General features: G+C 48.2%; 1 protein-coding gene and 1 long non-coding RNA gene across 3 annotated transcripts in view; one reads left to right on the top strand and one right to left on the bottom strand.

The window, feature by feature from the left end:
* The window catches only part of LOC146784182 (uncharacterized), an 81702-nt gene extending 79147 nt beyond the window's left edge, over window positions 1–2555 (top strand). Inside the window, exon 3 of the long non-coding RNA XR_014970493.1 lies at window positions 1778–2555. This is a non-coding gene — a long non-coding RNA (uncharacterized LOC146784182). The remainder of the gene's footprint in view (window positions 1–1777) is intronic.
* Window positions 1–25138, bottom strand: part of OSBP2 (oxysterol binding protein 2) — a 1376304-nt gene that overhangs the window by 423938 nt on the left and 927228 nt on the right. The window lies entirely within an intron of this gene.

Raw genomic sequence — 25138 nt, 5'->3', positions numbered from 1 at the left:
GACCCGAAGGAGAGGACGAACGGAGAGCGAGGAACGTGAACCACGGGGAGGAAGACGTCAGCTTCGTCAGCTTAGGACGGACAACGCGGGACCTATACACCGGTCGGGTGGAAGAAGGAAAAGAGCATGACCGCTCAAGGAGCATTGCCATCGGGACCACTTTTCTCCCCAACAGCGAGGAGGCTGGGTCTCCCATCACCACGGCCCAGGAGGGTCGTGGGAGCAGGCAAGTGTCGGGTGCATGCTCTGGGCTGGTTAAGGGGCTGTGGGCACGCCTAAAGGGGCACCAGTGAGAGAGCACTATTGTTCCCTGAGCACTAGACACGCCACACAGATTCGGCTCTGGTGACGGTGCACATTTTTTCCCTTCCCCTATGTTTTAGGCCTGTGAGAGAAAACAGTAGCCTGAGCCCTCTTTTCTTTGTTTTTGCTTTCTGGGTCAACGCTTGCCTGACTGTGAGAAGGAACCTGGGACCAGGAGAACCAAAGAAGCCCTCAGTTGTGGACCTTAAAAGTGACAAACCAGTTGTTCCCTCTGTTCACGTTATAGAAGACCTCTTGCCCTATGTGAAGCTAACATACAGCAAGTAATAAAAAAAGGAGAGTAAAACACTTTGTGTTGTAGTGATTTCCCACTAAGGGGGGGCAGGGAGATTGTCCCGGAGGCCCCGACCACATGTACCATCCCTTTACTTTCATAGAATAATGGTGGCTCTTAGCTATGTTCGGCATGGTTTAGTGCTTTTGGGGGGTGAGATCAATGAGAATTTGTTTTTTGTGGGTTTAGTTTAAGGCGATGCTGGGACATCCCTAATTCTAATTTTGCAAGTGTCAGGGAGAATACGTTTGTATCCTTGGGTGAAGGACTTTTAGATACAGCTGTGTGCCACCTGCATAGGACTAGTTGGAACTGTTAAGGAGAGACAACTTTGCTTGATAGGTTGTGAACCTTTTAAGCACATCCCCTTTCATGACCATTCTGGTGTCTCTTGGATTTTCACAAAAGTTGCATGATTGACTGTGTCAAAAGCTGCTGAGAGGTCCAGGAGGGAGAGGAGGCGTGATTCTTCTTTATCTAGCATTATGATGGCATCATTGACAACGTGTATATTCGCTGTTTTGGTACTACATCCAGTTCTGAAGCTGGATTGAGCATGGTCGAGTAGATGGTTATTGTAGATATATTGTTTCAGTTGTGATTCCACACACTTTTAAGGACTTTCGCTAGAAAGGGGAGTTTTTAGACTGGTTGATAGTTGTTTAGATTTCTGGGTTTAATCCATGCTTTTCAGAACAGAGGTAACCTGTCCTATATTTAGAGGGTTTGGCACAGTGCCTTTTAATAGTGAAGCATTGATAAGATTGGTCCAGAATGGTTCCATTGTTAATCTTAATTCTTTAACGATGGAACTGGGTAAGAGCTCAGAGAAGTGAAAGGATACCTTCAGTTAGGATATGGTTTTCCATAGGTCACTTTGCGAGATTTTTACAATTCAGACATTACATTTTTGGGTGAGTTCATAGTTGAGGAGCAAAGATAAAGAGCTGATAATGAAAAGTTCAATCTCTTTGGTGCTGTTTTTTAAAAATGTTGCTAAGTGATTACTGATTTTATTCAGATTGCCTTTTGGTAGGACACTTGTAGAGGGCTTAGTAGATTGTCTACCTTACTCAAATTGTTTTTTTAGGGTGATTGTTTGCAAGATCAATTACTTGTCATATGAATAATGCGTTAGCTTTGAATATGTTTTTCATGTATTTTTTCTTTCTGATTTAGGCAGAAGAACAACAATTGAACCAGCAGAAGGAGAGGTGCTAATGATCTTTGTCATTCAAGCTGACAACATGCTTGGGCTTTAGTACCAAAAGTACACTCATCATTAGGGAGGTAGCGAAAAAGTTTTACAAAAAGTTGCTTTCTTCAAGAAGATGCAAGGGCCAAACAACTCCAGACCATCTCTGAAAACACCAGAGTGTCCAGAGATGGAAACCCATAGGAAAAGGTAAATGTTTGCAATAGTCATATGGTTTCTGGTCATGTTACAGGCGCATGCATTCAATTCCTCTGTGAACATGAATGTGAGTCTTGCCTTTGAAGGATGAGGGATGGGTCACAGAGGTGCACAGAGCAGACCATGTGCAGGTGAGTGGAAGCACCGAAGAAGTGGACAGGGAACATTTTGGGAGTGGAGGAGACAGATGGATCTCAAAAATGGCCTGTTTGCTACAAGCATTAGGTAACAGGGTGTCTGAGTGAGGAGCAGGAGCAGTGCAAACTGCTTGAACTCAACTTTGCCCTCACCATGTGTGGCAACAGTCAATACACTATTTTTAATATATGCCAGTCACCCCTAAGGGAGGTATCCTAAAGCCCAGGAAGAAGGGTGCATTATATTAAAGGTCATGAAAGTGCCTATAGTGGCCTGTACCATTAAAGGACACTATAAGTGTGAGAGGGTCCATAGGATAACATAGGCTTGCACTTGGGCAAACACTGGGTTGGCAGCTCTATTATGGTTTTGCAAAAATATGTCATTTTTGGTATCAAATAACATGCTCAAAACCCCTGACATGAATTTCGAGTCGAGGGCGATGTGGCATGCTCCTAGGTACCTAGCTTTGAGATTGCCCATCTGGTTGCCCCAGCTTTTCTGTGCTCTAGCTGGCAAGCCCGCACTTGCTGGTAACAAGAAAAGATATTGACCTCCTGCCAGGCAGTGTGATTACTCCCAGGAGTCAGGCACAAAGGCCTGGGCAGGACGGAGGTCACATCTCTTCCCTCTCAGGCAGGCTAGTGAAGATGCACATCAATGCGGGGAGCTTCAAAGGATACACCACCTCTAATATGCATCAGGACTGACTTTGAGCAGAGGAAGCATCCCCAGGCACATTTGCACTCGGGCGCAGGGAGAATTAGGTATACAAGGAGGTATGAACCCCCAGAGGTTTACCCATACCTCCAGGGTGGGCAGCCCAGTTTATACACTAAAAGAAGGGTTCTGACATTTCTGAAAGTGGCAGAATAAAGGGTTCTGGGTAGAAAATGTGACCCACACCCCCGGATGTGGTCATCTCAGGGATGCAGGGACTAGCCGTCCATTGGCTACTTGCTCCCTCCCCCCTAACTACCCGTAAGACACATACTCTCACATATACAATATTGTTCATGTGATTGCTGTTAATATTTCCTTGATGGGCAATCCAGAGCCAGAGACACTGTCAATACACCGAAAAAACTTTACTGTAATACATGCTCGCATCTTACTACACTTGGAGCCACATTTAAAGTTGATGTCATAGCAAGTGTAAAACTTTATTAAACACATATAAAAAAAAAACCTGCATAGATGAGGGCAAAGAAGAGACCTGTGTAGGGTAACAACAGAACTTTGTGCAACCAAACAAAACGAGGAATACTCTGTCCCTGTAGCAATGCTCTTGGAACTGCGTGATCAAGACTCGCCCTAGGCTAAATGTTGGTTCCCACAGAGAGAGTAAGTCTTGAACGAGCCTGAAGCACCCTCAGATTCCCCTGGACTAGAGGCACTGGTCCCCTGCAAACTGCACATAAAACAATGCTCTGAATCCAAAGAATTGCTGGCCATTGGGCCCTCTGAGGGATTGCCCAAATCCAGATGGTCTGGTTAATTGTGGGAACTGCAGTCCTGCCTTCCACATAGTTCCTGGCAGCTACCCTGTTCCCCGGGACCACCGGACATTGAAGTAACTATCCACTGTGCTTACCGCTGCAAAGGTTTGTTCGTCACCAGTCCTCTAACCGATTCCTGCACTAGACACTGCACCTGGAGGGAACACCATCCAACCTTCGTCAAATGTCAGCAGCGACTACGTTGTTTTTTTGCATCTTGTGCCCCGCAGCACCGTCACTACCACTTTTTTCTATTGACCGCAATGCAAATGTTCTGCAGTTTTGAATTGCTGTTACTTATATTTTCTCCTAAAATCTATAACTCTAGTTATATGTATGTTATTCCGTTAATATCGGTGTCTAAACTAAGATATAAATACACTTTATTTTTATAAATTGGTGTCGTGTTTCTATCCTGTCGTGTCAATTACTTATGGTCCATGTTGGTGCTCTTAAATGGTTAACACATGTTCCTCTACTAAAGCCAGACTGCTTTTTGCTACTCTATAAGGACTGAGCTAAGGGTTTATTATTTTTAATCCAAGGACCATCTTCGGGATATTGTGGTAGTATGACATGGTGAGGTTTAACCCCCCACATCACATAATACTCCTCCTTCCTACACTTGATACCTGTGACATCGTGTTATCTGCCCCTGGCATAATGGTGGTAATTGTTGCTATATTGTGCTCATCACTGGGAATATGAGGCCTGATTCACAAAGGGCCTCTGTACCCGTGGCAGAGACCCCGCAGTCGTGGGGGGGTCTCTGCACTCGGAGAGGAATCTCTGCAATGAGAATTCTAATTGCGGAGACTCCGCCCGAGTCACTGGCGTAACGAACCTTGAGGGGGCCTCCCTGCAAGGCACCTGGTGGGGCCCCCTCCAGGCTGAATCAGGCGCCCTGCAGACAGAGTGCTGTGCTGAAGGGGCCCCCTGGAGTTTGGGGCCCCCCGCACCGCGGGGGCTGCGGGGGCCTGTGTTACGCGCCTGCCCGAGTGTGGAGACTCCCCAACGACTTCGGGGCCTCCGCCACGAGTTAGGAGGCCCTTTGTGAATCTGGCCCACAGACTCTACCCATGGCATTATGGTGGCCTTGGAATAACGGGGCCCAGCTTGGTTTTCTGTGGGTATTTTTGGTAATATGTGTGCCAGCCTAGAATACCAACATGGATATGTATAGCCCAAATCTGGAATATGGTGTTAATGCATGAGTACATAATCAGACTCTATTCTTGTGTCGTAGTAGAATATGTGAATACTTCATGACAAAGAGAGGCTGTGATGTGTGGAACAACTGCGTATTTACTGAGAAAAGAAAAGCTGGTATTGCTGGGCAAAATGCTGTCTTCATAAACGTGACACACATTTTTATTGAGGAAAGGAGTTTATTCAAAATGAAAAGCTTACATATGTTATTAGAATGTGTGTGTTTACAGAAGCTAAAAAGTTAATACTTGGGAACAAAATGGTTACATTTCAAAATTTACTTTAAGCAGATATTTCAGTATAGTTCATGCTGTGTTCTGAAGACTTATTGGTGATGTTGTTGACTTGGCAGATAAGGGCACTTGCTGCCAGATATTTTATTTCAAAACTCGTGAGGAGGCTTGTCTTCACCCATATTAATAAAGATTTTTACTTCATCATCAGAAATGTAGTGTGAATGTATGAATGGTGCTACCTGTCTGTTGCCTGATCTGTAAAGTCCATTAAACCTGAGTGGCAGATCTGTTCTGTAGGTCAGTAAAATCTCTCTATGGTCTATGACCACATAGAGAACATATTTTTATGCAGTACTTAATTTGTAAAAATATTAAGTCCCAGGGACTTTTTTAGGAGACCACTGCAGCCTGCACCACCCATTGCCCCTGCCAGCGCTGCCAATTACAGTACTAACCATCACAATCCTATTAGTGTAACAATTTAGGCTATTCCAGGCCACCTAAAGCTATGGTGGGAGGTATCAATTATTTTCATTGTGTATTGAGCTATAAAACAACTGTTGTTGTGCTTATTTCAAAATTAGACAGCCAGCGCCATTATGTGGTGAACTATCATAAGTGCTGGTGTTGATACAAAAGTTCCAGTGCTGAGCACCAGAAACCACCAGTTCAAATTAAGCGTTGTTTTAATGTTTCCAATGAAATACTTCCAAGTTGTCTCTCAATTATACCATATGACAGAGAGTCTACTTGTAAGGAGCACAATGAAAATTAAAGAAGTAGATAAAATGCTACCCAAATTATGAAAAGGACTGGGCATGGGCAAATACACTGCCAGATTTTTTTAAATGCCTGTAATGCCTGCAGCTTTTTATTAGTCAACTGTTAAGGTAAATTCTGCTGAAATTGAACAATTTAGCCACCCATGTTTCAATGTTTTCTTGGGGTGAGTGAAGCTGAAGAACCCTGAGACAATTTGAGCTTTAGATTATAGAATATTTCATTAATGTTCCTTATCTGTAAAATCAACCATTTGGCCATGGTTTTTAGGATGCTCCTGGAAAGCACATGCGCTGCTCTGCGAGGCATGCTGTATTGCCGTATGGACTTGAAGCTTCGCCCACTCTCCGCCCATATTTTTCAATGGCTTGTGTCATTGTCCTTTGTAAATGCTGGCTTCTGATGTGTTAATATGCTTGATAGTCCCTCCTTAGCACCGCCTGGTCTTCAGCTGTAACAGCCCATGAGGACTGGCCGTTTTACGCCTGTATTTACACGGTATGTCTTATTTAGTCTGTAAGCACTATTTTCTTTAATGAGTTTCTCCAACTGCAGGCTTGACATGCTTTCCTACAACATTCAGCACGCCATGCGCGCTTTCACTTTTCAAGCAGCCAGGTACAATGGCAGCCACTTCTTTGAGATGAAATAGGTCTCGCATTTACAGGAATTTGAGCTATTGGCATTGGCCTTTTATTTATGTGTTAATTATCAAAACAGATACATAAAAGGCATTGTCATTTACAATGCCAATAGCTTAAATTCTCGAAAATGAGAGACCTATTGCATTGCAAATGCTTCTTTAAAATTCTTGTGATTTAAACACCCCTGCAGAAACTAGCATTGTTCGCCCACTCTGTGCAAATGAAAGTGAGTACTTAAGCCTCACCACCTTCACAGGTCAGCAGCCACTACTGGCCCAGTGTGATCTTGATGGTAAGAAAGCTATGCCCCATGCTGGTCAGACACACTTTTGTAAAGAGAACTTTGTGAATGCCTTAATTTTGGGATGTCCGTGCACGATGCAAGAGAAAATAGAGTAGCACTATGAGACGTCAGAGGGTTCACAGTGATGATACTGGGATGCAAGGTGGCGGCCAGCGTATAAATACACACAGGACCTGTCCTGTACTCACCATTGAGGTGTAGTATAAAAGATGGGCTGTTAGACCTGTCAGCCCTTTGGGTGGTCCCTCCTCATCATTATTTATTTTGTCCCACTTTTGCCTCAAACCCTGTTTGAATTTTTCCTTTTTGGGAACCACCAGACTTTTTCGTGTTGCTGCAGATTCAGGGAGCCATTTTAGCTACCCCTGAAACTTCTGTCTGAGGGCCTGGAGCACAAAATGGTGGCCACCTGTGACATCACCAGCATCCACTGGAACCTACCAGCACCTTCCAGAACATTCCAGAACCCTGTGACAGTTGGAGGCGGTTTAGAATGTTGGGAAGCTAAGACAGAGAGTTGGCAGTTGGAGCTGGCAGTTGGCACCTGACTGGTGAGGAGAGAGCAGCAGAAACTTGAAGGAGGAAGGAGTGAAGCAGCAGGGGTGGAACTTGTGCCTGGAGTGGGGTCCATAAACCCACCCTTGATACTAGTCCCTACTGACTGAGCCCAGCCTGGAGCCCTGTGTGGGAAGAAGCAAGAAAACCCATCCTAAGGACCTGGACAGCAGGAACAGGCCTTAGAAACAGAGAACAGCAAGATCCTGACCTGGAAACTGGTTTCCCTGGAGTCCGACGTCGAGTAGCCTGAGACCTGGAGCCCGAGGTGGAGAAGCGGTGCCGACTGGAAAGCGGACGTCATACCCGGAGCCGCCAGAGGTCGAGAGAGGGCGCCGTCAGAGGTCGTGAGGAGTACCAGAGGTCGAGGAGGAAGTCACCCGAGGTCGAGTGAGCGGCGTCGACGGGGGAGTGAAGTCCGCCCTCCGGAGTCGCCGGAGACCGAGGTGAAGCGTGCCGGAGGTCGGGAGTGGAGATCGCACTCCGGAGTCGCCGGAAACCTGAGGAGAGGAGCACCGGAGGTCGGGAGTGGAGATCGCACTCCGGAGCTGCCGGAAGTCGACATCGAGCCAAAGCCGGCCGACGTCATCGAATCCGAGGTCGCCATCGGACCGGAGCCGCCCGACGCCGACACCGAGCCAAGACTGCCCGACGTCATCGAATCGGAGGTCGAGATCGAACCGAGACCGCCGACATCGAAACCGGAACCGCCTACCGGCGTCGTCAAGAACTGACATTGCGCCGAGGCCGCCGACATCGAATCGGAACCGCCTCACGGCGTCGACACGACTCCAGCGGCGTCGGAGCATCAGAAAAAGGGCAGTAAGTGGAGTAGAGGGCGCCTAAGGCCCTGTGGAGACCTGAGAGACTGCTCTAAGGGGCTAGGGAGGTGCTGGAACCAACCTGACTGTGCCAGGGGGTGAGCTGAGACTAATTTAGAGGGGTTGTGTGGAGTGAGAGAGCCAGGTCTCTGGTATTCCCCCCTTGATCTACCTCAGTTTAGGCCTCAGCCTTGTCCAAGCCAGGGAGTAGACACCCTCAAGCCTTCCACATCCCCACAAGCTGTGCCTGGGCCAAATCAGCCCTTAGGAATTCAAATGTGATCTGATTCTATGAGTGTCACTGTCAGCTTTTAATTATTTATTAGGGGCACTGTATTTATTGTATTTAACCTATTTATTGCTTCACTGTATTTATTGGTCCACAGTATTTATCGATGCACAATATTTATTGGTTTACAGTATTTATTGCCTCAGAATATTTAATTGCCTGTATGTTTTGTACTTATATTTATGCCTTCATTATTTATGATCACCCCTATTTATTGAATCATTAAGCCAGTATTTATTTGACCTGCACTATTTAAAAAGTTTGTATATTGTGATTGTTATTTATTTATCTAATCAGCAACTAAGAGAAAAAGAAGATAAAGAAAGATATTTTTCATAATTTTTATGGTGTAGAGTCGTTTTTGGAACGGATGCACGCATGGTTATTGTATGGGTATGTCGTATGCTTAGCACGGTGCCTGATTCCTGACCACTCGAGCCAAGCTACCACAGTGTGTCTGGGAGAACACCACCAACCCTTTCCGGTGTGGGAGTGGAGTTTTTCTAACATAATTGGTGTTCAGTGGTGGGATAGAGCTGTGCCTACGTATACTCAACAATAACTGTGGGTAGTCCATAGGCCTACACCGGGAGTTTTCTCAAAGCGGCCTTCCTAATTGTGGGTTTTTGTTTTTTCCAAATTTACTCTGGTGGTGGGAGGAGGTATTATTAAAGGTACCCCCCTGCATTGTTACTGCAAATAACTGTCCTCTGACCTGAGTGGGCAAGATGGAGTTTGTACTGGAAGATCTAGAAACGTACACTGTGGCCCAACTCAGGGAGTTTTGCCAGCGGGAGGGGATGTATTGTCCCCCAGGAGCAAAGAAGGGTGCACTCCAAACCAGCTTAAGGGCTTGGGGGGAGGCACGCCGGGAAAGCAAGGCTGAGGAGGAGGACAGGGATAGAGAGCCCGACAGTGAGGGAGCTGGTTTGTACCAACCGGAGGTGGGGAACCTGTCAGCGGGGCCCAGGACACTTTCCAGGAAGGGCAGCAGTGCCTCTAGCGGTGGCTTGTCTGAAGTGGAGTTAACAGACCGGAGGGAGAAAAGACAGCTCACATGGGACTTAGCAAGGCTGGAGAAGGAGAAAGAGGAACAGAGGATGGCTCATGAGATAAGGCTGAAAGAGATAGATCTTCAGATCCTGAGAATCGGGGCACACCCTGTACCTAACGGTGGCAGCGAAGAACGAGAGTACACCAGGGAACCCAAACCCTACCTGCCAAAGGACATAGTAGCTAGCTATGGGGCGGGCGATGATATCGCCAAGTGGCTAGCGGCCTATGAGGTCTCGTTAAGGGCCCATGGGGTTCCAGAGAAGTACTGGGGAGGGGGATTGTACAAGTACATGCCTCCAGCTGGTAGGGATGCTTTATTGGCCCTCGAAGAGGATGAGCAGACCCACTACCCCACCATGAAACTGGCGCTCATAAGAAAGTTTGGACTAACACCCGAAAAGTACAGACAGAAGTTCAGGGGTAGTCACAAACTGGGCACACAGAATTGGGTGGACTTCCTGGACTATGCAAAGAAGGCACTAGAGGGTTGGATTCAGGGCAGTGAAGTGAGGAACTACGAGGGGTTGTTTGACCTAGTACTGAAGGAACACCTGCTCGAGAAATGTTTCCCTGAACTGCGGCAACACCTGGTGGATAGCAAGCTGACCAGTCCCCGGAAGCTTGCTGAGGAGGCGGACATTTGGGCTAGTACCCGGGTGTCCACAAGGGGGACTGGAGGGGATACTCAAAAGGCCGGACAGGGCGCCCCCCAGAAGAAAGAGGGAGGGGAAAAGAAAAAGGAGTTCTCCAAAGGCCCCCAAAATAACTTCCAAGGGAAGGGAACAGGATTCACCCCTAGGGCTAACCCACCCAGAAACCCTAATCCTGGCCAGAGTCAGCAGCCAAGGGTTGTCCATTGCTTCGAGTGCGGTGGCGTTGGACACTATAAAGGAGATCCGAAGTGCCTGAAACGACCACCCCCTCCCATTGGAGGAAAGACCCCCGGAGTAGCTAGTGTAGTGCTCGGGGAGGAGATGCCCTTAACTAAGGGAAGGGAGTGGGCGGGTGTCACTTTAGTGTCCCTGGGAGAACGGGAGATGGTTCCTAAGATCCAGGTGCCCGCAAATACCGCAAAGTATGGGCAGTGGGTCACCATCAACGGCCAAAGAGGGGAGGCTCTGAGAGACACAGGAGCCAGTATGACTATGGTGCGTAGCCAGCTGGTGTCTCCAGAGCAGGTAATTCCCGATGTACTCCACCCAGCCGCGATGGCTGACGGCAGAACAGGCCACTATCCAGTGGCCGAGGTTCCCTTTGAATGGGGGGGGTTGCAGGTTCACTTCGAGTTGCCGTAAGCCCTGCCGTGCCAGTCGATTGTCTGCTGGGGAATGACATGGAGCACAACGCTTGGAAGGAGGTGGAATACCGGACTCACACTGAGATGCTGGGTACACCTGACTGGGCCTGTGTTAGCACAAGGTCCGCGACTACCCGAAGAGGGAGTTCATTTCGGCTGGAGCCTGGAACAAAGGCCCAGCCAGCTGCCGGTCAAGGGAAGAACCGAGGACAGGAGGAGCCTGCCTCGGCGTCCACACCCCGTAGGACGGAAAGGCCACCGGAGGTGGTGGACCAGGAGTCTGCGGTGGGGGACGTTACCAACCTGGAGGACCTACCCATCCCGGCTGAGTGGCACGTGGAGGGAGGCCCGTCCAGGGAGGAATTCTGCCAGGGCCAGAGGGAGTGCCCTACCCTTGAGGGGCTGAGGCGACAGGCCGAAGCCCAGGCACCAGGGAACGTTGAAGGGAACTACAGTGTTTACTGGGAGGATGGCCTCCTCTACAGTGAACCCAAGACACCCCTACACGGATCATCACGAGCCTTGGTAGTCCCTCAACGTTATCGAGCCTTCCTTCTGGAGTTGGCTCACGAGATACCATTGGCAGGACACCTGGGGCAAGACAAGACCTTCGCCCGTCTTGTCCCACACTTTTATTGGCCTCAGATGAAAGTGTCGTCTGATACCTACTGCCGGACATGTGTGTCTTGCCAAGCCAGTGGGAAAACAGGGGTGAAGCTGAAAGCTCCCCTGGAACCACTTCCTGTCGTTAGCACCCCCTTTGAAAGGGTGGGCATCGACATTGTGGGTCCGTTAGATCCGCCAACATCAGCTGGTCACAGGTTTATCCTGGTTCTGGTGGATCATGCCACACGGTACCCAGAGGCAATACCTCTGAGGACCATAACAGCACCTGTTGTGGCTAGGGCCCTGATGGGAATCTTTACCCGAGTGGGTTTTCCCAAGGAAGTTGTGTCCGACAGGGGGACCAACTTCATGTCAGCGTACATGCGGGCGATGTGGAAGGAGTGTGGAGTGACCTACCGGTTCACGACTCCTTACCACCCCCAGACCAATGGTCTGGTGGAGAGGTTTAACAAAACCTTGAAGGGCATGATCAGAAGTCTGCCTGAAAGCCTGCGGAGGAAATGGGACGTCCTCCTACCCTGTTTACTTTTTTCCTACAGGGAAGTGCCACAGAAGGGAGTGGGCTTCAGCCCCTTCGAGCTTCTGTATGGGCACCCTGTACGTGGACCTCTCAACCTGGTGAGAGACGGATGGGAAAGAACTCCCAGAAAGCTTCCCCAGGATGTGGTGAGCTACATGCTGGCCTTCCGGAGCCAAATGGCTAAGTTGTGGAAGCAAGCTTCTGACAACTTGGAAGCCAGCCAAGCAGTGATGAAGGCGTGGTATGACCACAATGCTCACCCGGTGGAGTTGGAGCCTGGCCAGAAGGTGTGGGTGATCGAACCAGGAGAGCTTAGTGCCCTCCAGGATCGCTGGTCAGGACCCTTTGAGGTATTGGAGAAGAAGGGTAAGGCTACCTACTTGGTGGACCTGAAGACCCCTCGTCAGCCCCTGTGGGTGCTGCATGCCAACCGCCTCAAACCCCACCACGAGAGGCCCGAAGTCATCTTGATGATGGTGACTGACGGAGGAGAGGACGTGGAAAGCGAGCCTCTCCCTGATCTGTTTGCGTCTCAAGAGAAGGATGGGTCGGTGGAGGGAGTGATTCTCTCCCCATCTCTAACTCCTGAACAGCAGGAGGACTGTCGCCAGGTCCTGGGGCAGTACTCTTCGTTGTTCTCCCTTGTCCCGGGTAGGACTCACCTGTGCGTCCATGACGTGGACACAGGAGACAGCCCACCTGTGAAGTCCAGGATCTACCGGATGTCAGACAAGGTGAAGGCCAGCATTCATAGTGAAGTCACTAAGATGCTGGAGCTAGGAGTGATCGAACCTTCTAGCAGCCCCGGGTCCAGTCCGGTGGTGTTAGTACCAAAAGCTGCACCACCGGGTGCCCAACCAGAACTGAGGTTCTGTGTGGACTATCGGGGACTGAATTCAGTGACCAAAACTGATGCTCATCCGATCCCTAGGGCGGATGAATTGATTGACCGGCTGGGAGCTGCCCAATATCTAAGTACCTTTGACCTTACTTCTGGGTACTGGCAGATCTCTTTGACTGATGGAGCAAGGGAAAGGTCAGCCTTCTCCACGCCCAATGGCCACTACCAGTTCTGTGTGATGCCCTTTGGGCTCAAGAACGCACCTGCCACGTTTTCAGCGTCTGGTAAACCAGATCCTCACCGGAATGGAGAGTTTCTCTGCTGCTTATCTGGATGACATAGCCGTCTTCAGTAACAGCTGGGAGGATCACTTGCGTCACCTGCAAGCTGTTCTCCAGGCCCTGAGACAAGCTGGACTGACGATCAAGGCCAGCAAGTGCCAGATCGGGCAGGGGTCGGTAGTGTACCTTGGACACTTGGTGGGTAGGGGAGCGGTGCAACCCCTCCAGGCGAAGATCGAGGCCATCATGGCCTGGGAACCCCCCAAGACACAGACTGAGGTCCGAGCATTTTTGGGCCTCACGGGATACTACCGCCGCTTCGTGAAGGGGTACGGTACCATCGTAGCCCCCCTCACGGAGCTCACGTCCAAGAAACAACCTCGACGGGTAGTCTGGACGGAGGCTTGTCAGCAGGCCTTTGTGAGACTGAAGAAAGCCATGTGCGAGGCCCCGGTCTTAAGGGCCCCAGACTTTTCCAAGGAGTTCATTGTCCAGACGGATGCATCAGAACATGGCATTGGGGCAGTGTTATCGCAACTCAATGAAGAGGGTCTGGATCAACCCGTGGTCTTCCTATCCCGGAGACTACTTCCCAGGGAACAGAAGTGGAGTGCAATTGAGCGTGAAGCCTTTGCAGTGGTATGGGCTCTGAAGAAGTTGCGGCCATACCTGTTTGGCTCGCACTTCCTGGTTCAGACCGACCACAGACCCCTTCGTTGGCTGATGCAAATGAAGGGGGAGAATCCCAAGTTGTTGAGGTGGTCTATCTCCCTACAGGGAATGGACTTTCAGGTGGAACATCGGCCTGGAGTGGACCACGCCAATGCAGACGGTCTCTCAAGGTATTTCCGCCTTAGTGATGAGAACTCCCAAGGGGTTGGGTAGCTCTCCCCACTTTCAGCTGGGGGGGACGCGTGTTAGACCTGTCAGCCCTTTGGGTGGTCCCTCCTCATCATTATTTATTTTGTCCCACTTTTGCCTCAAACCCTGTTTGAATTTTTCCTTTTTGGGAACCACCAGACTTTTTCGTGTTGCTGCAGATTCAGGGAGCCATTTTAGCTACCCCTGAAACTTCTGTCTGAGGGCCTGGAGCACAAAATGGTGGCCACCTGTGACATCACCAGCATCCACTGGAACCTACCAGCACCTTCCAGAACATTCCAGAACCCTGTGACAGTTGGAGGCGGTTTAGAATGTTGGGAAGCTAAGACAGAGAGTGGGCAGTTGGAGCTGGCAGTTGGCACCTGACTGGTGAGGAGAGAGCAGCAGAAACTTGAAGGAGGAAGGAGTGAAGCAGCAGGGGTGGAAACTTGTGCCTGGAGTGGGGTCCATAAACCCACCCTTGATACTAGTCCCTACTGACTGAGCCCAGCCTGGAGCCCTGTGTGGGAAGAAGCAAGAAAAACCATCCTAAGGACCTGGACAGCAGGAACAGGCCTTAGAAACAGAGAACAGCAAGATCCTGACCTGGAAACTGGTTTCCCTGGAGTCCGACGTCGAGTAGCCTGAGACCTGGAGCCCGAGGTGGAGAAGCGGCGCCGACTCGAAAGCGGACGTCATACCCGGAGCCGCCAGAGGTCGAGAGAGGGCGCCGTCAGAGGTCGTGAGGAGTACCAGAGGTCGAGGAGGAAGTCACCCGAGGTCGAGTGAGCGGCGTCGACGGGGGAGTGAAGTCCGCCCTCCGGAGTCGCCGGAGACCGAGGTGAAGCGTGCCGGAGGTCGGGAGTGGAGATCGCACTCCGGAGTCGCCGGAAACCTGAGGGGAGGAGCACCGGAGGTCGGGAGTGGAGATCGCACTCCGGAGCCGCCGGAAGTCGACATCGAGCCAAGGCCGGCCGACGTCATCGAATCCGAGGTCGCCATCGGACCGGAGCCGCCCGACGTCGACACCGAGCCAAGACTGCCCGACGTCATCGAATCGGAGGTCGAGATCGAACCGAGACCGCCGACATCGAAACCGGAACCGCCTACCGGCGTCGTCAAGAACTGACATTGCGCCGAGGCCGCCGACATCGAATCGGAACCGCCTCACGGCGTCGACACGACTCCAGCGGCGTCGGAGCATCAGAAAAAGGGCAGTAAGTGGAGTAGAGGGCGCCTAAGGGCCTGTGGAGACCTGAGAGACTGCTCTAAGGGGCTAGGGAGGTGCTGGAACCAACCTGACTGTGCCAGGGGGTGAGCTGAGACTAATTTAGAGGGGTTGTGTGGAGTGAGAGAGCCAGGTCTCTGGTATTCCCCCCTTGATCTACCTCAGTTTAGGCCTCAGCCTTGTCCAAGCCAGGGAGTAGACACCCTCAAGCCTTCCACATCCCCACAAGCTGTGCCTGGGCCAAATCAGCCCTTAGGAATTCAAATGTGATCTGATTCTATGAGTGTCACTGTCAGCTTTTAATTATTTATTAGGGGCACTGTATTTATTGTATTTAACCTATTTATTGCTTCACTGTATTTATTGGTCCACAGTATTTATCGATGCACAATATTTATTGGTTTACAGTATTTATTGCCTCAGAATATTTAATTGCCTGTATGTTTTGCACTTATATTTATGCCTTCATTATTTATGATCACCCCTATTTATTGAATCATTAAGCCAGTATTTATTTGACCTGCACTATTTAAAAAGTTTGTATATTGTGATTGTTATTTATTTATCTAATCAGCAACTAAGAGAAAAAGAAGATAAAGAAAGATATTTTTCATAATTTTTACGGTGTAGAGTTGTTTTTGGAACGGATGCACGCATGGTTATTGTATGGGTATGTCGTATGCTTAGCACGGTGCCTGATTCCTGACCACTCGAGCCAAGCTACCACAGTGTGTCTGGGAGAACACCACCAACCCTTTCCGGTGTGGGAGTGGAGTTTTTCTAACATGGGCGCTATATTTTTTTTCCTCTGGTATGAATATACATGCATGTTGGACACACTATTGTGTATCAGGCGCACAATATCGAATTCATTTTCTGCTACTATGAAAAAGTAACTTTGGGTCCACAGGCAAAAAACAAAGTACCAGAATAGTTAATTACTTCCACTTCAGAGCTTCCTGTAAAACCTGTACCTTTTTAGCTAAAATAAGTGAAAAACTGTTGCTGTAAAACAGGCCAAGCATAAGCATTTTATCCATGGCTGAATTTGATTCCCAGCCTAGCACTGTAATTGAGCAGAGTCACCATTTTCATTAAATTGGCTATCCTTCTCAAGACTGAATGCTATACATTTTATTAGCCCCATTTGTTTCCAAGTATTTTTATATTCAGACTTAATCTCTTTTTTCGAAGTCGGAAATCTATAGCAGTTCAAGGCAGAAGGCAGTATCCGATTGGGGCGCCACGAGGTTGAACACTTCTTCTGCGAAGGACAACTGAACAGGATTTGCTGCTGCGGAGAAGAACGTAGCAGGAGCTGCACAATGTCAGGCTCACTGGCGATGCACCTTGGGCAGAAAGACAAGCAGGTAGGTCCCAGTCTACTCTTGGTTCCCAAAGAAGTTTTGAGCCCCATAAAAATGAAGTCCCAAATTTTGGATTTTGGCTATCTGGGCATCTTTTGCACCACTTCCAAGCATCCAGGACTGGAGGGCCACCAACTGGAGGGTTAAGACTCACTTAGGCTGGGTCCAGGTGCGGGTTCAAGATGGTTAGAGCCTTTTCTGTACCTGAGGCTCTGATAAGGAGACCAGCCAACTAGCCCCTGAAGTCACTCTGGTATTTGTTGGTTCAAGAGGTGGAACAGGACTCAAGCAGCAGGGCAGACCTCTGTGGGTTCAATGCAGGTTTCAGGCTTTTGGCAGCAGAGCAGTCCTTCCAGGTGCAGCAGAGTGGTCTTCTGAAGTACATAGCAGGTCACAGCAGCAGGCAGTCCTTTCAAGTGTCCTTCCGCAGGTCCGGAAAGTGAACTGAAGAGTGGGTCTGAGGGTCCTATTTTTATGTATCTCACACTAGGGAGTCTTAAGGAAGAACAATGCTACTAGACAGAAAAAGTTGCGAAACCCTTCTATCCTATATAGCTTCTCAATATCAATCTCACACAAGGTATATAGGGTAGCAAATAAAATAATGAGCTACAGAAAAGCGGTATAGAGAGTGGTGAAAGTAACAGGCATAACCTTGTTATGGACGAAAACCCTCACTCACCCGAGGGTGACATGCTTCATCATTGGGTTCCTCCAACACACAGGGACCGCAAGGTACCCTGTATGGGCTACAACTTAACCCAAGAGGGAAGGAGCAGGAGTGTAAAGCACGTAGTTGTACTACCACTTCTTATGGTGAGGAGGGGCAGAGTGCAAAATCAGGAAAAGAATAATGTAACTAGTGTGGTTAAAAACTAACTACTTAGGGGTAATAACTTTATTCCTCCTTCCTAAGTGGTAGTGGTTAAAATGCTAGTGAATGAAGGGTTAATGTATATACCCTCCTATCTGATCAACATGTTTCTGCCATAAAGACTTAGATGTTCGCGGCATTCATCAGGATCAAGACAATCAGTCACTCTGCAGTGTCAAGTGAAAATTAAAGTGAAAAATAAAATAAATGATACTCAAGCCTCTCTTTTGTGACCATCATGTCATTTCATAGTTAACTATGATCAGTCTCGGGGCTCTAAATAGAATTAGGTGTCATCCAGCTCAACCGTCCACTGGGTATCCGACCATGTCTGTATTCCTTAAATTTTCTGCATGGTCACCTGTGGATTACTCGGGCTCGGACCATCATGAAATGACATGATGGTAACAAAAGAGAGGCTTGAGTATCATTTATTTTATTTTTCACTTTAATTTTCACTTGACACTGCAGAGTGACTGATTGTCTTGATCCTGATGAATGCCGCGAACATCTAAGTCTTTATGGCAGAAACATGTTGATCAGATAGGAGGGTATATACATTAACCCTTCATTCACTAGCATTTTAACCACTACCACTTAGGAAGGAGGAATAAAGTTATTACCCCTAAGTAGTTAGTTTTTAACCACACTAGTTACATTATTCTTTTCCAGATATTGCACTCTGCCCCTCCTCACCATAAGAAGTGGTAGTACAACTACGTGCATTACACTCCCGGTCCTATTTTTATACCTTCTGCCTTCTTTGAAGTAGGATACGTTTCTAGAGAATTTCTTTTGAAGTGGTTGGGGTTTCCTGCCTCCCCTGCCTAGGTTCCAGACTGACGGCATGAGGTAGTGTAATGTCCTTTTTGTAAAGGCAGGGCACAGCATATGGGCTTGTAAGTGGGGCTATGCCCAGCAAAAACGAATTCAGAGAATTAGGAGGGCGAAGCAAAATGTTTGGGGCAACACCGCAGTAAGGCTGCCCAGACCACAGCAAAGGCTTCCCTTTCAATAGCATCCCACCTCTGTTTCCTTGGAAGGAGCTTCCTACTGATGAAGACTATAGGCTGGTCTAGGCCCTACTCATTTAACTGTGATAACACCACCCCTATGCCAGGCTCTGAGGCATCAGCTTACATAATTAATTCCTGGGAAACGTCAGGGGCTGCCCACATGGCCTGTTTGAGGGAGTCAAAGGCTTACTGACACTCCTCTGTCCAGATCACCTTTTTGGGTTGCTTCTTGGAAGTCAGCTCAGTTAATGGGGCAACAATTGTCTCATATCCCTTAACAAACCTCCTGTAGTATCCAATGAGGCACAGGAAGGCCCTCACCTCTGCCTGGGTTTGGGGGGCTCCCACGCCCAGATAGTCTCCATTTTGGCCTGGAGGGGCTGCACCTTACCCCCACCCACAAGGTGTCCTAAGTACACCACAGAACAACCTGCCATATCTGGCACTTACTGGTCTTTATTGTCAGGCCTGCCTGTTGCAGGGCATGACGCACTTCCAGGAGGTAAAGCAAGTGGTCCTACTAGCTGCTACCGCAGACAGCTATGTCATCCAAGTAAGCAGCACTAAAGGCCTCCATCCCAGCTCAGGCCTGATTCACCAACCTCTGGAAGGTGGCAGGAACATTCTACAATCCAAAAGGCATCACTTTAATTTGAAAGTGGCCCTTTGGGGTACAGAATGCTGACCTCTCTTTTGCGCTAGCAGTTAAGGCTATCTGCCAGTACCCTGAAGTAAGGTTAAAAGTACTCAGGAACTTGGCAGAACCCTATCAATCAATTATCTCATCATTGTCTAAGTGACTGATTTGAGCACCCTGTAGTCCACACAGAACCTAAATGGTGTCCAGTGGAACAGTTTTGGCTACCAGCACCACTGGGCTGGACCAGGGACTATTGGAATTCTCAATCACTCCCAACTCCAAGATCTTGGAGAAAATGCCCACATTGTGCTGTCTGCAGCACTACTGCATGAACAGGTAATACTAAATTATTATCTTGATCTCAGCCTAACAGCAATGATAAAATATACTATGCAAATCATTTACATGATAGCTAGATATACTCAATGATATCAATATGGTCACCTAACATACACAGTCCAGTAGGGAAATATTGGTATAGATGAAGTTGGCTTTTGATACATGCCTATTTTGGTCTGGTGGTAGCCTAGACCTTTTGATTTTACTAAAAGTATATATATTATGTACTTAGTTGAAGTGTATTTCAGCCAGCTTTCTTCATCCAACTTTCTGCTCCTTCCATTCACGTTTTTCTTCTGCAAGCTACAGCATGCAGCATGGAGCCAACGTCTAACTTTACTGCGAAGGGGGGCATTCTGCTCTTTAAAAACACATCCTCACATTAATTAGTTCCCTTCAGGGCCAGGGGCTACTATAGCAATGTGTGCTTTCTGAGACCACAAAAATATTTTTGCCTTTAGCCACTGTTTTTTGTATCTTGTTGAGGATCCAGGATGTCCCCTAACAAAGTTATAAAAAAAAAACAAGAACAAATAAAATAAGCATTGACAAAGCCAAAGTGCTGGCAGCAAACACCAGACCTATTGGCTTTGCCTATGCCAAAGCCTGTTTATCTCATGGAAAAACCACAGCATATTCTCTCTCTTTAGATACCATCTTATTACCCAGAAAATGTATTGAACATTTTCCTCATTAAAATACAATGATTATGTGTAAGAAATTGGGTTACAGGTTGGGGGGGGGGGGGGTGGAAGCTCCACTCAGGCAACAACCACTATTCTAATCAGGGTAAACCACAAAAGTCACTAAATTAATCAGTGTTCAACCCTCTGGTAGCTTGGCACAAAGCAGTCAGGCGTAACTTAGAGGCAAAGTGTAAAACATTTATGCAGCCCACAAACAGTAACAAAGTGCAAACACAACACAAGAACAACCCCATAACAATTTAAAAACAGAGTACATTTTAATAATTAAAATGATCCCAGAATGACAAAATTCAACCAGTAGAACCAGAGATATAACATTTCAAAGATTTAGGTAGATATCATGCCTAAAAGCGCAAAGCACCACTTGCCGCCATCTGATCATGTTGAACCGGGTTAAAGAAAGTCACAAGTTCAGGTCAACCGCAATGGAGCACGGGCCAGACACAGGGACCACGTTAGTAGAGCTGAAAAAGTTACCTTGTCAAGATCCAGCGCAAAGAGTTCAGTTCTCGATGAAAGAGGCTGCATGGAGCAGGGAGAACATCGTGGATGGTTGTTGCAATAGGGCGAAGAGCAAGTTAGGCGGCATAGGCTGTTATCACTGTAGCACAAACAGCTGGTCGGGTGTTGTGGATGATCGTCGCTGGAACTTCGCATTGGTGGTCACCGTATGTTGTCATACTGTAGCGTGAAGTTGAGATCTTGCGTTACCTGTCGGTGCTGGCTCTAAGTCGGGTTTACTGGAGATTTAAGTTGGCGGTCGTTTCGGGTGGCAGAGCCTTGACTGCCCGTTTGCTGTTAAGAAAAGGCAAAAACTTCAGGATTTCACCGATCTTCACAGGAGGAGCTCAACTGATGCCAACCAGGGAACCAGGACCTGGGGAGGCACCTCTTGGGGATTAGGAACTTGCTCCAGCAAGTCAGGATCGGTCAGGCAGGTCTAATTGCTGGTCTAGGCAGCTCCAGTGGAGCAAGTCAGCTGGGCAGTTGCAGGGAGACCTCTATCTCTTGTTGTGTCCCCGTATTTCAGACAGCCCGTCAGCCAAATAACCCTTGGTTATCCTGGAATCAAGGGAGCAGGTCCATTCTTTCTTCTCAGAGAGCAGGGCACTCCTCAAGCAGCAGGTCAGTCCTCTGGGGAGCACAACAGACATCAAGAAGCAGACCAGTCAGCTGGTGCCAGCCTTTAAAGTGAGAAGATTCTCTATACTACCCCCAAATCTGGTTCTGAAAAGTACTTCCTTAAAACTGTCAAGGCTCCAAGAAGTCTGGAGTGACAAAAGACTAGTGTCAGGTTTGTTTGTGTGTGCTTGAGGCAAGCCATTTGAAGTGCAGGTGGGGCAGGAAACAGCTCTGCCCTCCACCCATCCTAGCACGGTGACCAATTCTGCCCACACCTAGTCCCCTTTTGTTTCACTGTCCGGGAAGAATACACAAACCTCAACAGCAGGCCATTCACAGTTATGTGACCTAGGACACTGGCAGAAAGCACAAATGGTTAGGAAAAGAACATGTCAACTTTCTAACAGTGGTATTTTCAGAATTGTGACTTAAAATCTGACTTCACCATTAAAAAGGATCTTAAATTACGATTCATTTGAGTCTAACCAGCATATTTCTATCTGCTCCCAATTCAAAAGGTAGCACTTATTGAATGCAATAAGGTAACCCAATGTTAGTCAATAGGACATAAATGCCTTACAACAGTGAAAAACAAATTTAGGAGTTTTTCACTGTTAGGACTTGTACAACTCAAAACACATGTCATACCTTTCAAATATAATGCACCCTGCCCTATGAGCCTTTAGCACCTTCCTTGACTCATATGTGTTAAAAAGAAGTTTTAGACTTCGTAAAAGGTTTATTTTGCCAGGTTGAAATGGCAGTTTGAAACAGCTCTTCAGGCTGCAGTCTGCAGTGGCAGGCCTGTGACATGTTTTAAAAGGCTACTTTAGAGGGTGGCACAATGAGTGCTGCTGTCCGTTAATAGCATTAATTTAATTACCCTTCATTTGTGTGCATCAGACACCATTTTTGCAAGGCAGATTACCACCATGCCACTTTTGCATAGCCGTTTCACTCGCAACTAAATGCCATTGGAAAGTAATCAAGTGAGGACCCACTGGCCAGTATGTTATCTGAACTCCGTGTGCTAGGTCCTTATGCAGGCCTCAGTCACAGTACAGTTCATGTATGTGCTGCTGTCAGTTTCTTTGTACATTCAGTCCGCCACCTTTCTACTATTCCCAAGTGTGTCTCTGGAGCTCTAATTACATTGTAGAACTTCACTTTTCACTGTAATGACCCCTTTCTTGATCTGTTGGCAGTTTCCCCGTCACAGTTCCACCTTAAACCCACAGGAGGCTAGGCTGGGGCTAACCTCCTCAGTGGAACCATCATAAATGTGCCACACTAACGACGGGTGGCAAGGTGCGTGGGGCAGGGAGGTGGCATAACTGGCTCGATATGACTGTCAGCTACCACTGCTGGAGCCTTGTGTCTCCAGACTGGACAACAGAGAGGATTTATTGTTGGGACCATAAAAATCAGAGGCCATCTTTGCTCATTGCTAGGAATTTGCCTCCCAAAATCATGTTTAAAAACAACGTAACACCATTTTGTTTTGTGAACTCATTAGATCGCATTTTTAAGTAAAACAGACACATACATGTACACACACACACACACGCGATCACACACACTAGAGAGATGGTGAGTATCAGCATACCCTGCAACCCTTCTACTAAGACTTTGCCTACCAAGTAGAACGGCTGCACTACCTTTTTATTTTCTTACTCAACAAATATCAGCTTTTACAAAGCACACGTAATAACCTTGGCAAATTAAATCGTCCCAGAATATTAATTAGTTATATTAGGAATGTATGATGTATATTTATTTCAATAGTAAATTACACATATTCGTCACTTCCACCCTCAGATCCTTCTAGCATGCTTGAATCAGTTCATTGTTCCACAAATCTTATTTTGACCCTGTTGGAAATACCCCACTCCCACGCCTGAAGAGGTTGGTGGTAACGGGGTCTCTCCAGACATACACAGTGGTAGCTTGGCTCGAGTGGTCAGGAATCAGGCACCGTGCTAAGCATACGTCATACCCATACAATAACCATGCGTGCATCCGTTCCAAAAACGACTCTACACCGTAAAAATTATGAAAATATCTCTGTTTATCTTCTTTTTCTCTTAGTTGCTGATTAAATAAATAATAATAATACAATCACCATATACAAGGCTTTTTCTGTGGAAGGGTACGTCAAATAAATATTGTCTTAACGATTCAATAAATAAGGTAGATCATAAATAATCAAAGCATAAATATAAGTGCATTACATTACAGGCAATTAAATATTATGAGGCAATAAATACTGCAAGCCAATAAATATTGTGCGACAATAAATACAGTGGAAAAATAAATAGGTTAAATACAATAAATACAGTGCTCTCAATAAATAATTAAAAGCTAACAGTGACACTTATAGAATCAGATCACATTTAGATTTCTATGGGCTGATTTGGCCCAACCACAGCTTGTGGTTAGGTGGATGGCTTGAGGGTGTCTATTCCCTGGCTTGGACAAGGCTGAGGCCCAAACTGAGGTAGATAAAGGGGAGGATTTCTAGAGATCTGGCTCTCTCACTCTACACAACCCCTCTGAATTAGTCTCAGCTCCCCCCTGGCACAATCAAGCTGGTTCCAGCACCTCTCTAGCCCCTAGGGTAGTCTCTCAGGATTCCACAGGGCCTTAGGCGCCCTCTATTCCACTTACTGCCCTTTTTCTGAAGCTCCGACGCCGCTGGAGTCGTGTCGACGCCGTGAGGCGGTTCCGGTTCGATGTCGGCGGCCTCGGCGCAATGTCAGTTCTTGACGACGCCGGTAGGCGGTTCCGGTTCGATGTCGGCGGCCTCGGCTCGATCTCGTCCTCCGGTTCGATGACGTCGGGCAGTCTTGGCTCGATGTCGACTTCAGGCGGCTCCGGTCCGATGGCGACCTCAAGTTCGATGACGTCGGCCGGCCTTGGCTCGATGTCGACTTCCGGCGGCTCCGGAGTGCGATCCCCACTCCCGACCTCCGGTGCTCCTCTCCTCAGGTTCCGGCGACTCCGGAGTGCGACCTCCACTCCCGACCTCCGGTGCTCCTCTCCTCAGGTTCCGGTGACTCCGGTGTGCGATCTCCACTCCCGACCTCCGGCACGCTTCACCTCGGTCTCCGGCGACTCCGGAGGGCGGACTTCACTCCCCCGTCGACGCCGCTCACTCGACCTCGGGTGACTTCCTCCTCGACCTCTGGTACTCTCTACGACCTCCGTCGGCGCCCTCTCTCGACCTCTGGCGGCTCCGGGTACGACGTCTGCTTTTCCAGTCAGCGCCGCTTCTCCACCTCGGGCTCCGGGTCTCTAGGCTTCTCGACGTCGGACTCCAGGAAAACCAATAATCAGGTCAGGACTTTGCTGTTCTTTGCTTCTAAGGCCTGTTCCTGCTGTCCAGGTCCTTAAGATGGTTTTTCTTGCTTCTTCCCACACAGGGCTCCAGGCTGGGCTCAGTCAGTAGGGACTAGTATCAAGGGTGGGTTTATGGACCCCACTCCAGGCACAAGTTTCCACCCCTGCTGCCTCACTCCTTCCTCCTTCAGGTTTCTGCTGCTCTCTCTTCACCAGTCAGGTGCCAACTGCCAGCTCCAACTGCCAACTCTCTGTCTTAGCTTCCCAACATTCTAAACCGCCTCCAACTGTCACAGGGCTCCAGAATGTTGCAGAAGGTTCTAGTAGGTTCCAGTGGGTTCTGATGATGTCACAGGTGGCCACCATTTTGTGCTCCAGGCCCTCAGACAGAAGTTCCAGGGGTAGATAAAATGGCTCTCTGAATCTGCAGCAACACTAAAAAGTCTGGTGGTTCCCAAAAAGGAAAAATTCTAACAGGGTTTGAGGCAAAAGTGGGACAAAATAAATAATGATGACGAGGGACCACCCAAAGGGCT

Source organism: Triturus cristatus, chromosome 11 (assembly GCF_964204655.1).
Source record: "Triturus cristatus chromosome 11, aTriCri1.1, whole genome shotgun sequence".
Lineage (NCBI taxonomy): Eukaryota > Metazoa > Chordata > Amphibia > Caudata > Salamandridae > Triturus > Triturus cristatus.
Note: the sequence above shows the minus strand (reverse complement) of the source record. Positions and strands in the feature narration are given on the sequence as shown.